Consider the following 12,036-nt stretch of genomic DNA (forward strand, 5'->3'; position numbering starts at 1 on the left):
GTATACAGACAATTCCTTGGAGAAAGTCTGCTTTGATAGGTGGTAGCTTAAGAAGACATGGAAAAGGAAATCCACACTGTGGGTGGGTATAAACTAACACTCATCAGGAGAAGAGAGAAATTGATCCTGCAGGAGAACTGGCAATTGAGCTTCCTAGAGCAACAGAAGAGCACTGACAAGAGGTTCAGAGGTTCTTGAAGTTGATACTATGAATTTGGAATGAAAGAAATAATGTAAATATCTGCAATTGTGCTCAGGCATAGAAAGGAATACTGTAAAGGAAGGTAAACAGGTAAAGAAATTCATGGCATTTGTAAAAAAATGGTTAGAATGGTGAAATATGGAATTGAACCTAGGCAAGAGGAAGGCACATCTGAGGATATTGATGGATAGTGGGATAGTGGGAAGACCAGTGAACTAGAGGTCAGGAGGAGATTGAAGGACTAAACAACTAGGAAGTGATGGAATGGTCCACACCCTTGGTGTTGGCCTTCAGGAATTTAGAGGTAGTGCAATCCTCCGGGATGCAATGATTGGAGTGGGTGACTGAAGTAGAGGGAAAGAAAAGACCTTGTGAGATAAGTAAGTAAAACACCTAAGATGACAGGGAATTGACATGGGCTTTCCTGGGAATGTTGAAGTTACAGAGTGATGACTGAACTTGGGACAAAAGAAGACTGAGACGATGCATCCCAGTCACATGCACTCAAAGTTTTTGCAGGGAAAGAGGAACAAATGATTTAGAGGTGAAAGAAGGAAGCAAAGATATCTGCCTTTCCTCCTAAGCCCCTGGCTACATGGAGCTTGGATGGCCAAGGGAAGAGTGTCCTTAGAAAGCCACCATATTCCAGAACAAAGTGAGGAGAATGTTACAGAGAGGTTATAATGTAGAGAAGTTTTAGGAGGGAATGGGAGAATCACTTGGTCAGACTGGGGTATACAGAGAGTTGAGGGTAAGCACTCAGGTGACCACAGGTGATAGGAAGATGGAACCTCTGTAATGAGTGGGCAAAGGGAGCTGGGTACTATGAGATTGGGAGTGGTGGCCTCTTAGAGGAGGACCTACTCCAGTGGTTTGGACCACAGTCCTGCCCTTGTCATCCATGGTGGCAGTTCTCCCTCTGACCTTCCTGCTGCATCTGTATCTTTGCAGTTTTCTGACACATTCTAGATGGTCCCCTTTTTGAACAGGGGCCCCCAGTGCTCCTCCATGTGAGATGCCATTCTTCCTCATCCAACCTAGTTTAATCCCATCTGTCTTTAGTGCCTAAACAAAGGCTACCTTTCCTGCAAAATTCTGTAATATCCTCCCATAGGAAACAACTGCTCCTGCTTCTGATATTATGTAAGTGGAATGGTGTGCTGAACACATATAAAATTGCTGTTGTATTGATGGATTGTGTTGTGTTAAAGTATGAAAAATTGTTGAAATAAGAATTATTAGTTAGTGTGTGTTAGGACTTAGAAACCAAGCCAGAGAGTGACAGGCAATATGCAAATAAGCCAAACCTAAGGTGGCAGCAATAGGCAAATAAGCCAAACCTAAGGTGGAAGTGCCAATAGCAGAAACTATGAGGTCACCACCAGGTATATAAACCCAGAGCCGAAACCCAAAACCTCGCTCGCCCCCTGAACACTGGAGACCCCGCACTCTCAGGGACTGTCCCGAGGCTCTGACATAGAGGCAGCCGCCTCTTGAGAGCGTGCCCCTTCTCCTGATGACCACTGGGTGTTGCCGGTGAACCACAAGACTGGACCTGCACCAAGAGTGGCTCAGCTGGACCCCCCCTTATCAGCTGAGAACTGTTGCATGGTGAGTGAGGCTTGGGGAAGGCCTGAGAAAACTCCTGGCTGGCTAGGGTAGAAGAGACAGGCATTAGGATCTGTGGGAACGTGCTGTGTAAATTTGTTTGAATAAAATCCTGTCCTCTGAAATAAGAGTCTCCCGCGTACTGTTTACCTGTACTCAATTGAATCATAAGCACTCACAACAATTGGCAGGATCTCGCAAAGAGGATTATGATCGTGGCCTTTTGGCTTTTTATAAGCCTAGTGTGAGAAAGGGTGATCTGGACACAAATCTTGGTCTGGGAACTGATTGAGGCATTGGAGGCACTTGAGCAAAGGAACAAGGAAGGGCGCAGTGAGCGGAAACCTTGACCAACCACCTGTATGATGTCAACCCAGCCTTGTTTGGGGAAAAGCCAGTGACTCAGGTGTGGGTCCTTTTCTCCTGCATACCTAGGCTCACCACCCAGACAAAGCCAACCCAGCCTTGGTTGGGGAAGAGTGGGTAAATTGGGTGAAGGTCACCCCTTCCTCCAGAGCAAAAGAAACCCCCAATGCTGAGATTCTCTCAGAGGGATTTTAGAACTCACCCCCAATGAAAAACGCCAAGCGGCTATGGACAGTGGATAGCTAAAAGATTATAAAGAATTGGAGACTCGCTATTAGGCAAACAAATTCAGGAACTAAACACAGCCGGATCCATTCATTGGTACTTTAAGGAAGGTGCTCATTACTAGAATATTTACCCTAGCCACCTGGTTGGAACCTGAAGCCTAGGTAATAGCAACCACCAGGAGTAAAGTATGGGAGAAGCTGAGAAGGAAAGGGAGTAAAATTAAGACAAGGGTAGAGATAGAGCCAGGGTCCCCTTGGAAGGAGACAGAAATGCTAATTCAGGAAAAATTTAAAGGTTATCCTAAGGGGACAGATGTAACCATTCCCCTGACAGACCCATGCGCAGTAAACCCCATAGTGAGAAGGGCCCAATGGAAGAAATAACAGCCATATTGTGCAAAGTAATAGATGACATAGACATTGACCGAAGAAGGGGAAAACAACTGGTCAATAAGGTCCTAGGCAAGAATAACCCCTTCACTGAGACATGCCCAGCAACAACACGAAAAGCGACTTACACCCCTGTAAAAGGGTGTGAGGAGTTAGGAGAGGAGACCACTGTAAAAGAAGAGAGATCTCTGACAAAAACTGAGTTGCAACAACCGCATGCTGTCAGGGTCTGGCCCGAGGCTCTGATGTAGAGGCAGCCGCCACTTGAGAGCGTGCCCCTTCTCCCGATGACCACTGGGTGTCACCGGTGAACCACAAGACTGGACCTGCACCAAGAGCAGCTGGACCCCCCGGTAAGGGAGGCTTGGGGAAGGCCTGAGTATGCTCCTGGCTGGCTAGGGTAGCAGAGACAGGCATTAGGATCCGTGGGAGAGTGCCATGTAAATTTGTTTGAATAAAATCCTGTCCTCTGAAATAAGAGTCTCCTGAGTACTGTTTACCTGTACTGGATTGAATCATAAGCGCTCGCCACAAATGGGATGCGGAATTTGAAATGGAATGTTTTAACACACTTTTCCCTTCTCAGCTGAAAACTTTTTTCCAGTGCATTCTTGAAGGAAGGCGATGTAAGACGAAGGAGGGTGTCCCTGTATTTTTAAGGTCTCTACAATTCCCTTTCAGGAAGGCCAAATATGTTTTTTGTTGCCAAAAGTTGGGGTACTAGCTTGATGGATAACTAACCCCCTGCTCTGGAAAAAAGCAGAGAAAAAAGTCTTTGGCAAAGGAAGAGGCTGAGTGGAAGTCAGGGAGGAAGCTGAGAAACCCACTGGAAATGGACCAGGGGCTCTGATCTTAGCTCAGAGCTCAGATGCCTGGAACCATGTGGCCCCGGAGGGATGTCGCTTTCAGAATGCTCTGGATGAGGGAAACAGGACCAGGGACCGTGCAGGCCTGAGGCCCAACTTTAGTCTCCTGAGTGGGAGCGTCCTCCCCTGAGCCAGGGCGCTCACCTGTCCCTCGCAGTCGCCGTAGGAAAACGTGCTTCTGTAGCTGGAATAACTGTTGCTGCTGCCTTCCACAGTTCCTAGCAAGGAGCTCTGCATATGCAGCAGATGCTCCCAATAGGTTGCTGAGTGAATAAACTTTCCCGAGGGTAGGGAGGACAGGTATTGTCCTCTGTACTTTAGTCCTGGAGATTCTTAAAGTGGCTTCCTTGAGTTTACTTCGAGAGCAAGCATCTAGGTTCCTCATGTACTGGTATCTTTGCCCTGTGTTTTCACTCAGCTCCCCTGAATGAGCAGAATTACAGCATGTCACTAAGATGACACCTTGCAGAGAAGAAAGGAGAGATTTTTATGCTTCTGTATGAAAATCATCCATTTGCAAAAAGATTGTGTAAACGAAAGGCCACTTACAGTATGCTCCTGATAAGAACACTTCAATAACAGTCTCGAAGCTGGAGCAAATGTGGACGTGACCTGTTGACAATATGCAAACACTGAAGTACTTGTGGAGCTGACTTGAAATGATGAGTCATCACCCTGACTTTTCTTCAATAATTAGTTTACTATTTTTATATTATTGTTCAGTAGAAATGTTTAAGAAAATCTCAACTTCAAAATAAGAGATCAACTAGCAGCATTTACTTAATTGCTGATAAAAAGAACAAGAGATAAAAACAATTTTTTAAAATAAAATAAAATGTTCTCATCTGTAGGAAGGATGCTTTCTAGGACAGAGTAGAACCGGAGGCCCTCCCCATCCTGGAGGTGTTCTGCCTTGGGTACAAAAGGCCCTGGTGGTAGCTGGGGACTCCATGGGTTGAATGCCACAGCTGAAGGTACCTTTTCTGAGTCCTTTGTCAAAATGCCATAGAGTAGGAAGCTGAAGAGATGACTCAGGAGCAGAGCCAAGGAAACTGGGAGGGAGGAAGGTGAAGCTGCACAAGGAGGTAGCTTCGTCATCATCAAATGCTACCGAGAATCAGGCTCCCCCCCACTCACTCTCATTCACTGTCACGCAGACACCTCCAGTTGGCAGCTCCCGAGTAAATTCTAATTACCCAGATGGTATCTAAGGACACTCAAGTACATCAGCTGTGTGGACGCCAGTTGGACTTGCTGCCCTAGGCTGCCAGGATTGGAGAGCCACAGCACTCCCCTAAGTCCTGCGTGCAGGAAAAGCTTAGTAAAAGTTGGGCCTGGCCAAATTTATTTCTGCTCTTAGAAGAAGGTTAAGTGTTTCCTTTTGGGTGGGTGGTACACAGGAGGGAGCAAGGAATAATTTCTAGAGTGGTAGTAATTTCTCTAGATCTGAGAGTGTCACCTGGGTGTGTTCAGTTAGTGAAAATTCATTAAGTTGTACATTTATATGAGCATTTTTCTGTATGTATATCATAATTCAGTAGAAAACCTGAAGCAGGAAAAGAGTGGAGCAAAAGAAGGATGAAGGAAGAAAAGGAAGCAAGAAAGAAAAGCCTAATTAGACGGGGAGATTGAGGCACACAAACCTGATTCAGTAGGCGATTGCGTGCTACTCTAGCTTGTGTGGTTGGGGAATGACATAACATTGCATTGTTAAAGGCAGATTTAATTGACTGTGGAGAGTAGTTTAGGTAGGATGAGGCAAGAAAATGTGGAAAGAGTTACCTGAATCTAAGTGATGAGGGCCTAGACTGTATTGGATGGACAGTGGTGACATTTCAGGGAACAGTGGGGTCCGTTTGCTTCCTAAGGAGCTAGTCTAAAGGTAAATTAATACATAAGGGCAGGCTGTTTTACATAAGCCAATATTTAATATCATCTTACACACTTACTTTGCTTCCATTGTGATCATAAGTCTCACTGTTGTCATTTGGGAAGGACTTAGGGCAATCCACTCACATGTGCTCAGTACTGAGGTGAGCACCACAGCTCAGGACCTGACCTTTACTGTGAAATATATGTCATTCCTCAAGATGCAAAGTGAGGGCCTCCCAGTGACTCTAACAAAGACCAACCCACTCCAGTAGGGTCCTTACCCTTTGTTTTGATTTGGTTTGGTTTTTCAATACTTTGGGATAATGATGGTGTCAAATGCGTAGCCAGCCAGGTAAAGCTACCAAATATTTTTGGACTAGTCCAAAGGATCAATTTAATGCCTGAACATTTGAAGTTGAAGAGGGTATTGTTTTCTGCAGCATACATGTTTTAAAGACTGGATTGAGCAGATTGACATTTATCTTTCTGACAAATAATATGAAAAAGAGATTGGCACAGCACCCTCAGTAGAATTTAGATTTATGCAAAATTTCCCCAATTCAAATTAAACAAACTCAGAACGACAAAAAATGTTGAAATATAATGAAAACTAAACATTTTAGTGCTTCTTCTTCAAGTTCAACAGAATGTTGATATTTAAATTCTCATTAGACACCTCATTTAATTTCTGCATGATGATCCAATGGGCAGAAATAGAAGAATCACTGACACACTGACTTTTTTCAACTCCCAGAAGGAAAACAAAGGTTCGCTCTCAGAGCGGAGGGAGGAGTTCATCTGGTTCGTGAGTTTGCATAAATCTATAATTACGTACACAAATAATTTGCATTTACTGTGCTAACTGTATTATTATTATTTAGCTTTGTTCTGATGCCAATCATTGAAGCACTATCTAATTTTATTAAATTCCTCTGAGCCTTGGAGAACCTTAGTTACACAAGCAAGTTCTCTACTCATTAGCACTGACCTTATGGTTTGTTAATTTGGATTTTTTTTTGGCCTTCTGCCCCCAAGCTAACATGCCTTTGTTTTGTAATCTATGCTGTCACCGTGCTCTCTTGACCCAGAAGAGAGGCAGATGAATGGATGTATTGACCCAGTTTCACAGCTTCTGCACATAGGCAGTGGGCCTGAAGTCCTATCACTTGGCTCTGATTTCTTTGGAAATAAAGAATGGACAGAGGAGAAGAGAACTGAATAGGTATTCAAGGCTTTAGGACTCATTATTAAGGACTGTCGCACGTAATATCATTTAATGGCCCACAACACATGGCGAGTCCTTTGTAAAATCAGTGACGATTATTCTTTTTTTTTAGATCTTTTTTATTATACTTTATTTTTGTCATTGATGATTATTCCTGTGGTCACTTGGCATTTTTGAGCATCTTTACTGTAGTCTTGTCCTCCATCTTGAGGCCTTGTCCAAAGGTGTCATATCCCCACTCTCGCTCCCCAACAACTAAGCAGCCAGCTTTCTTCTCCCCTCTTCAAGAAAAGCAGGAAAAGAGTGAGAGACAGTGATTTGCAAGATGGGTGGTGTTATGTGAAGATGGGATAAAAAGAGAAGGCTTCAGTCTACAGGAAGACCAGGCAGCCTTGTGTTCATGCCTATCAAATCCCAGGGGGCTCAGAGGATGAACAGGGACGAATAGGGGGCTCAGAGGATGAAACCCAAAAAGTATAACAAGGATATTCAACTCTGCAGTTTAATGATTGAGACTTTAAGACATGTTAAATTTTTACCTCACACAGTTGGTAATAAACCTACAAAATGCACTACTCAAATGAATTATAAAAAGGTCAAACATTTAACCACAAGCTAGATATGAAAACTATCTAAAAATGGGAAGTGATTAAATTATAAATATAAAAAGAAAAGGCAGAATAAGAATTACATGTGTATCACAAAAACATAGGTAGAAAATATAGAAGCTTGGGACAAGGATAAAGGAATTCATGAAAATTGAAATAATTGTGGTAAGGATTTTTAACAACCTTTTACTTTATTCAAAGAGTTATTTAATATAATTTTGCTTTAAATTAGTATTTTTCTGTTTTGTTGGCATCAACATTTTTATGCTTTTATATGTCCCAAAAAGAGTACATATTGGGCAGGGCATGATGGTTCAAACCATATTTGGGAGGCAGAGATTGGGAGGACTGTCATTCCAGGCAGGGATGGGGAACAGTTCTGGAGACCCCACCTCAACCAATAAATCTAGGTGTGGTGGTGTGCACCTGTCATCCCAGCTATGACGAAAGCATAAGTAGGAGGATGGCAGTCCAGACTAGTCCAGGCATACAGTGAGAACCTATCCAAAAAATACCTAAAGCAAAAAGACCTGGCTCAAGTGGTAGAGCACCTGCTATAAGTGCAAGGCTCTGAGTTCAAACCCCAGAACTGTGAAGGGGTGGGGGAAGTACATATTAAAATGTTTTTCCTCCAATATGATGATCTCCCTCTCTCTCTGTTTTATTTTGCTTTTAGCTTATAAGAAGAGCCTCCTGATCTCAGCCTCTAAAGTAACTAGGATTACAGGCATGAGCTACCAGCCACTGGCTTAAAATATATCTTTATTAATTTTACAGTGAATGCACAAAGGAATGCTAATGTTTGGATATGGCGTTTTAAATAAATTACCTTATTAAAATAATACTTTTTTTAAAGTTGGCTATAGGAAAATATTAAATGATAAGTATAGCTCACATTATATTTCTACTAGTCAACACTGGCCCACACAGCCACCATAAATCCTTTCTGAGAGAGCCCCAAGTCCTCTCAACTGAGAACCAACCCTCACCTTCCCTCATTGAGTGCACACAGGAACCTAGAAAATAGCATTTTCACTTCCTAAACAGTTCTGTCAGTTCAAGCTCAGAAACTGATTCATGGCCAGACTGTTCTTACTTCACTCTGACAGTATTGGCTATGCTTGTCAACAAGGTGTTCATTATCTCCATGCCTGAAGTTAGGTTTCTCAGAATTCGCTCACAGCTTTAATCCCATTTCACTTGCGTTGGGGAGGGGAGGAGATGGTTCAGTGGGAGAAAGAAAGGAGAAGGTAGAAGAATAAATGACAGATAACTCATGAGCTTAAATTTCCTGGGAAACTAAATTTTTCAAATCATCTATCACCTAGAACCACTGAGACAGCTGATACCTATAATTAAGGTGAAGGTGAGTTAGAAGATTCCCCAAGATAATTATTTGGGTGCTCACATGCTCTCCAGGATTCACCAGATCCACCAGTAATTACAGAATTACTGGAGTTTTCCAACAAGCATGTGTATGTTAAGGTCAAGTTCACATCTCACAAGGGCACCCTGTTGAGTCTGGCACTTGCCCAAGCTCTGCCAAGGAGAGACTGAGGGTGGAGGACACACGGAAGAGAAATTTCCACCAACACAGGAAAAGAGGGTACAGTCTCTTAAACAAGGGTTCAAAATCCTTTAACCACAATTCAAAAAAAAGAAAGAAAGAAAGAAAAGAAAAAGCTCTAAAACAAAAGTTTTTTTTCTCAGAATTTATTTGGAGGCAAAAACCCGACCTGAACTAACGTGAGGCTATTTTCAGTCTTTCTTTAACCTTAGTGTGAAGTTCATACGTGAAACTATGGACACATTGATGTGTTTGGTGATGAGCAGTTTGATTATGGCCTGGGATATAAAAATATACATAACACATTTGAAATAGGTTACCATCCTGAAGTCAAAAGCATTGGAATTTTGAAACACATCTAACCCTATGAGTCCAGTTCAGGGACTGTGAGCCAGTCTGCCTCTGGGTGGCCACAGCTCAGAAACAAGGCAAGTAACCAAGCTCTTTGCCTCCTTAGTGACTTCCTTGACTCAGCCACTTGGCAATAGTCATTTTCCCGTTGTGTTTGTTCCTTATTCGCACAGTCCTGTTCTAAGGTTACTCGAAGGTAACTATGGATGAGGGAAGGTTGCCAGGTGTGTTTCAGGTACACTAATAATAGATGTGTCTTTCTATGATGCGAGCCAGGCTTTGCAAGACTGCATGAAATTCCAGCAATTAAATATATCTGCTTTAAACTCACAAAACAAAAAAAAAAGATATGTAGTCTTTTTAGTATGACTATAAAAAGAAAAGAATCTAATGAGTTATGAGAAGAGAATGAGGGTGTATTCTTAAGATTGTAAATTATTTTGAGAAACTATACAGCATTCTCATTTATTGAGAGGGCTTGATTGGTCTAAAATTTGCTAGCAAGAATGATGGTTTCTTTTTTTTTTTTAATTTTATTTTTTAACCATACTGGGGCTTGAACTCGTGGCCTTGTACTTGTTATGCAGTTACTCTATCTACCACTTGAGCCACACCTCCAGCCCAGGATGATGGTTTTAATTCATTTCCATGAAAGATTTCAAGGGTTTAGGTAGAAAGCAACAAGTAAAAATATAATTACATCTGATTTACCTTAACCAGGAAGTTAAAAAATCTTACCCTGTTTCTTTAAGCACACTTGTAATTATCTGACTTCTGTGAAAGCATTTATCACTTCCTCCTTGGAAACCTCTCCTTAGAAACTATTCATGTACCACTCCAGATGGATGCTGTATATTTGTTACTGCTTACTACCCTTCAGACCTAAATTTCATTTTGCATGATGACAGGAGAAAATTCACGAAAAGGATACATACTTTTCTTGTCTCTTAAAAAAAAAAAAAAAAACTTGCCATTTCTCCCTCCTTGGGAGTGAGTTAACTATGTAACTATTTATATAGATTACAAGTATCTGTAATCTATATCTGTATCTTTATTCAAGTATCTGTCAAATTACTACTTGTTTTCCTTTAAAATTTGCTGCTTTAGTATGAGCTCGAGTGTGGTAAGCCCACGTACGACACAAGCCAGTGTCTCTTCCAAACCGTGTGCACCACACAGAGCTTCTACAAGCCTGTCTACTTGAGACTGTTATTTATTTTTCTGCCTGAATGGAGTCCTCAGAGTCATGACTTGAAGATCCAGAAAAGGTTATGTTGTGATCAGGGCTCCTTTACCATGTCAACGAAGCTGGCCCATGAAGCTTCAGCAGTCACATTCCTCTGTGTTGTGACACGTTCGTCTCATGTTCCCTGTAGGCTACCACTTGGAGCCTGAGTCACCCCCTGCCTCCTTGGTGTCCACGCCAGCAGTGGGGCTGAGGAGTGGCTCAAGAAAAGCTTCACCAGACATTTCCTCCCAAGACTTACACCATCTCACGCCATGAGAGGTTTCTGAGTAACGAGTGTTTGGTTGGCTCATGTGTAAAAATGTGTGTCTTTTTACTACTAAACTTGATTCTCCTTTCTCTGTGTTTCCCTTTGGGAATGGCAATCAGTTCAGTGGATCACCGCTGCTAAACATCCACAGGAGAACCGAGGAAAGGCACTCCACGCCTTTGTCCATGACGCAGGAGTCCCGTGTGCTTTGTTTGGTTAAGGCTGTATTTTGGGATGGATTTTTCTTTCCTTTGTTTCCACTAGCTAGCTTCATTTTTACCTGAAGCGTATAGGAACATGTGGGGAAAAAAAAAAGTCTTGCCCGAACTCTGGCATGCCTTAAACTGGACTCTCTATACTTCATGTTTTCCATGTGCCCCAACAGGGCTGTGATCACTCAGCTTGAACACACATGTTCAAGCTCTGTGCGTGTCAGCCATCGCCTGGTAAGCGCAGTCACCCAAGGACCCAACCCTGCTCTGCTTATCTGAGAGACTCACTCAGCATGGCAACCATGGCAACGAGCGTTTCTCCACACATTCCTTCCCGACGAGGCTATCCAGCACAAGCTCCTTTATCCATTTGTTTAGTTTTTGGTTGACAAAGTTATTTTTCTAATGCTCTAAATGATGGTTTCTGGAGGTTACACTTTGTGTTTTGCGAGGTTGAAATGGGATATAATTCATACAACACAGTATCCACCATTTAAAGTGTTTTTAGTATATTCTCAATGTCATGCAATCATCACCACTACCTCATTCCAGAACATTTCCATTGTGCCAAAAAGAACCTCCACACCTGGTAGCATCACTTGGCAGCTCTCTTTTCTGTATTCTCTGCCAACTACTTTCTGTCTATATGTTTATTCTAGACATTTCACAGGACTTGAATTGTATAATATGTGGTTTTTTGTGCCTGAGTTTTTGGGGACAGGACTGGAATTTGAACTCAGGACTTTGCATTTAAAACTGGCCCTCTACCACTTGAGCCACACCTCCAGTCCATTTTGCTCTGGTTATTTTGGAGATAGGGTTTCATGAACTATTTGCTTGGGTTCCTTCAAATTATAATCTTCCTGATCCCAGCCTCCCACGTAGCTAGGATTACAGGCATGAGCCACCAGCATCCGGCTGGTTGTTTTTCTGAGACAGGATCTTGCTAAGTAGTCCAGGCTGACCTCTAACTCACTATCCTCCTGCCTCAGCCTTCCAAGCATTGGGATTATAGGTGTGAACCACCACATACATCCATGTTGTTT

At 42.6% G+C, this 12,036-nt stretch overlaps 1 long non-coding RNA gene across 1 annotated transcript in view; it reads right to left on the minus strand.

The window, feature by feature from the left end:
• Positions 1-3,463: 3,463 nt before the first annotated feature.
• LOC109695362 (uncharacterized) overlaps positions 3,464-12,036 on the minus strand; it is a 97,084-nt gene continuing 88,511 nt past the window's right edge. Inside the window, exons 3-4 of the long non-coding RNA XR_012441560.1 lie at positions 4,209-4,271; positions 3,464-4,121 (exon numbers count right to left, since the gene is read on the minus strand). This is a non-coding gene — a long non-coding RNA (uncharacterized lncRNA). The remainder of the gene's footprint in view (positions 4,122-4,208; positions 4,272-12,036) is intronic.

This window comes from Castor canadensis, chromosome 14 (assembly GCF_047511655.1).
Source record: "Castor canadensis chromosome 14, mCasCan1.hap1v2, whole genome shotgun sequence".
NCBI classification, from domain to species: Eukaryota; Metazoa; Chordata; class Mammalia; order Rodentia; family Castoridae; genus Castor; species Castor canadensis.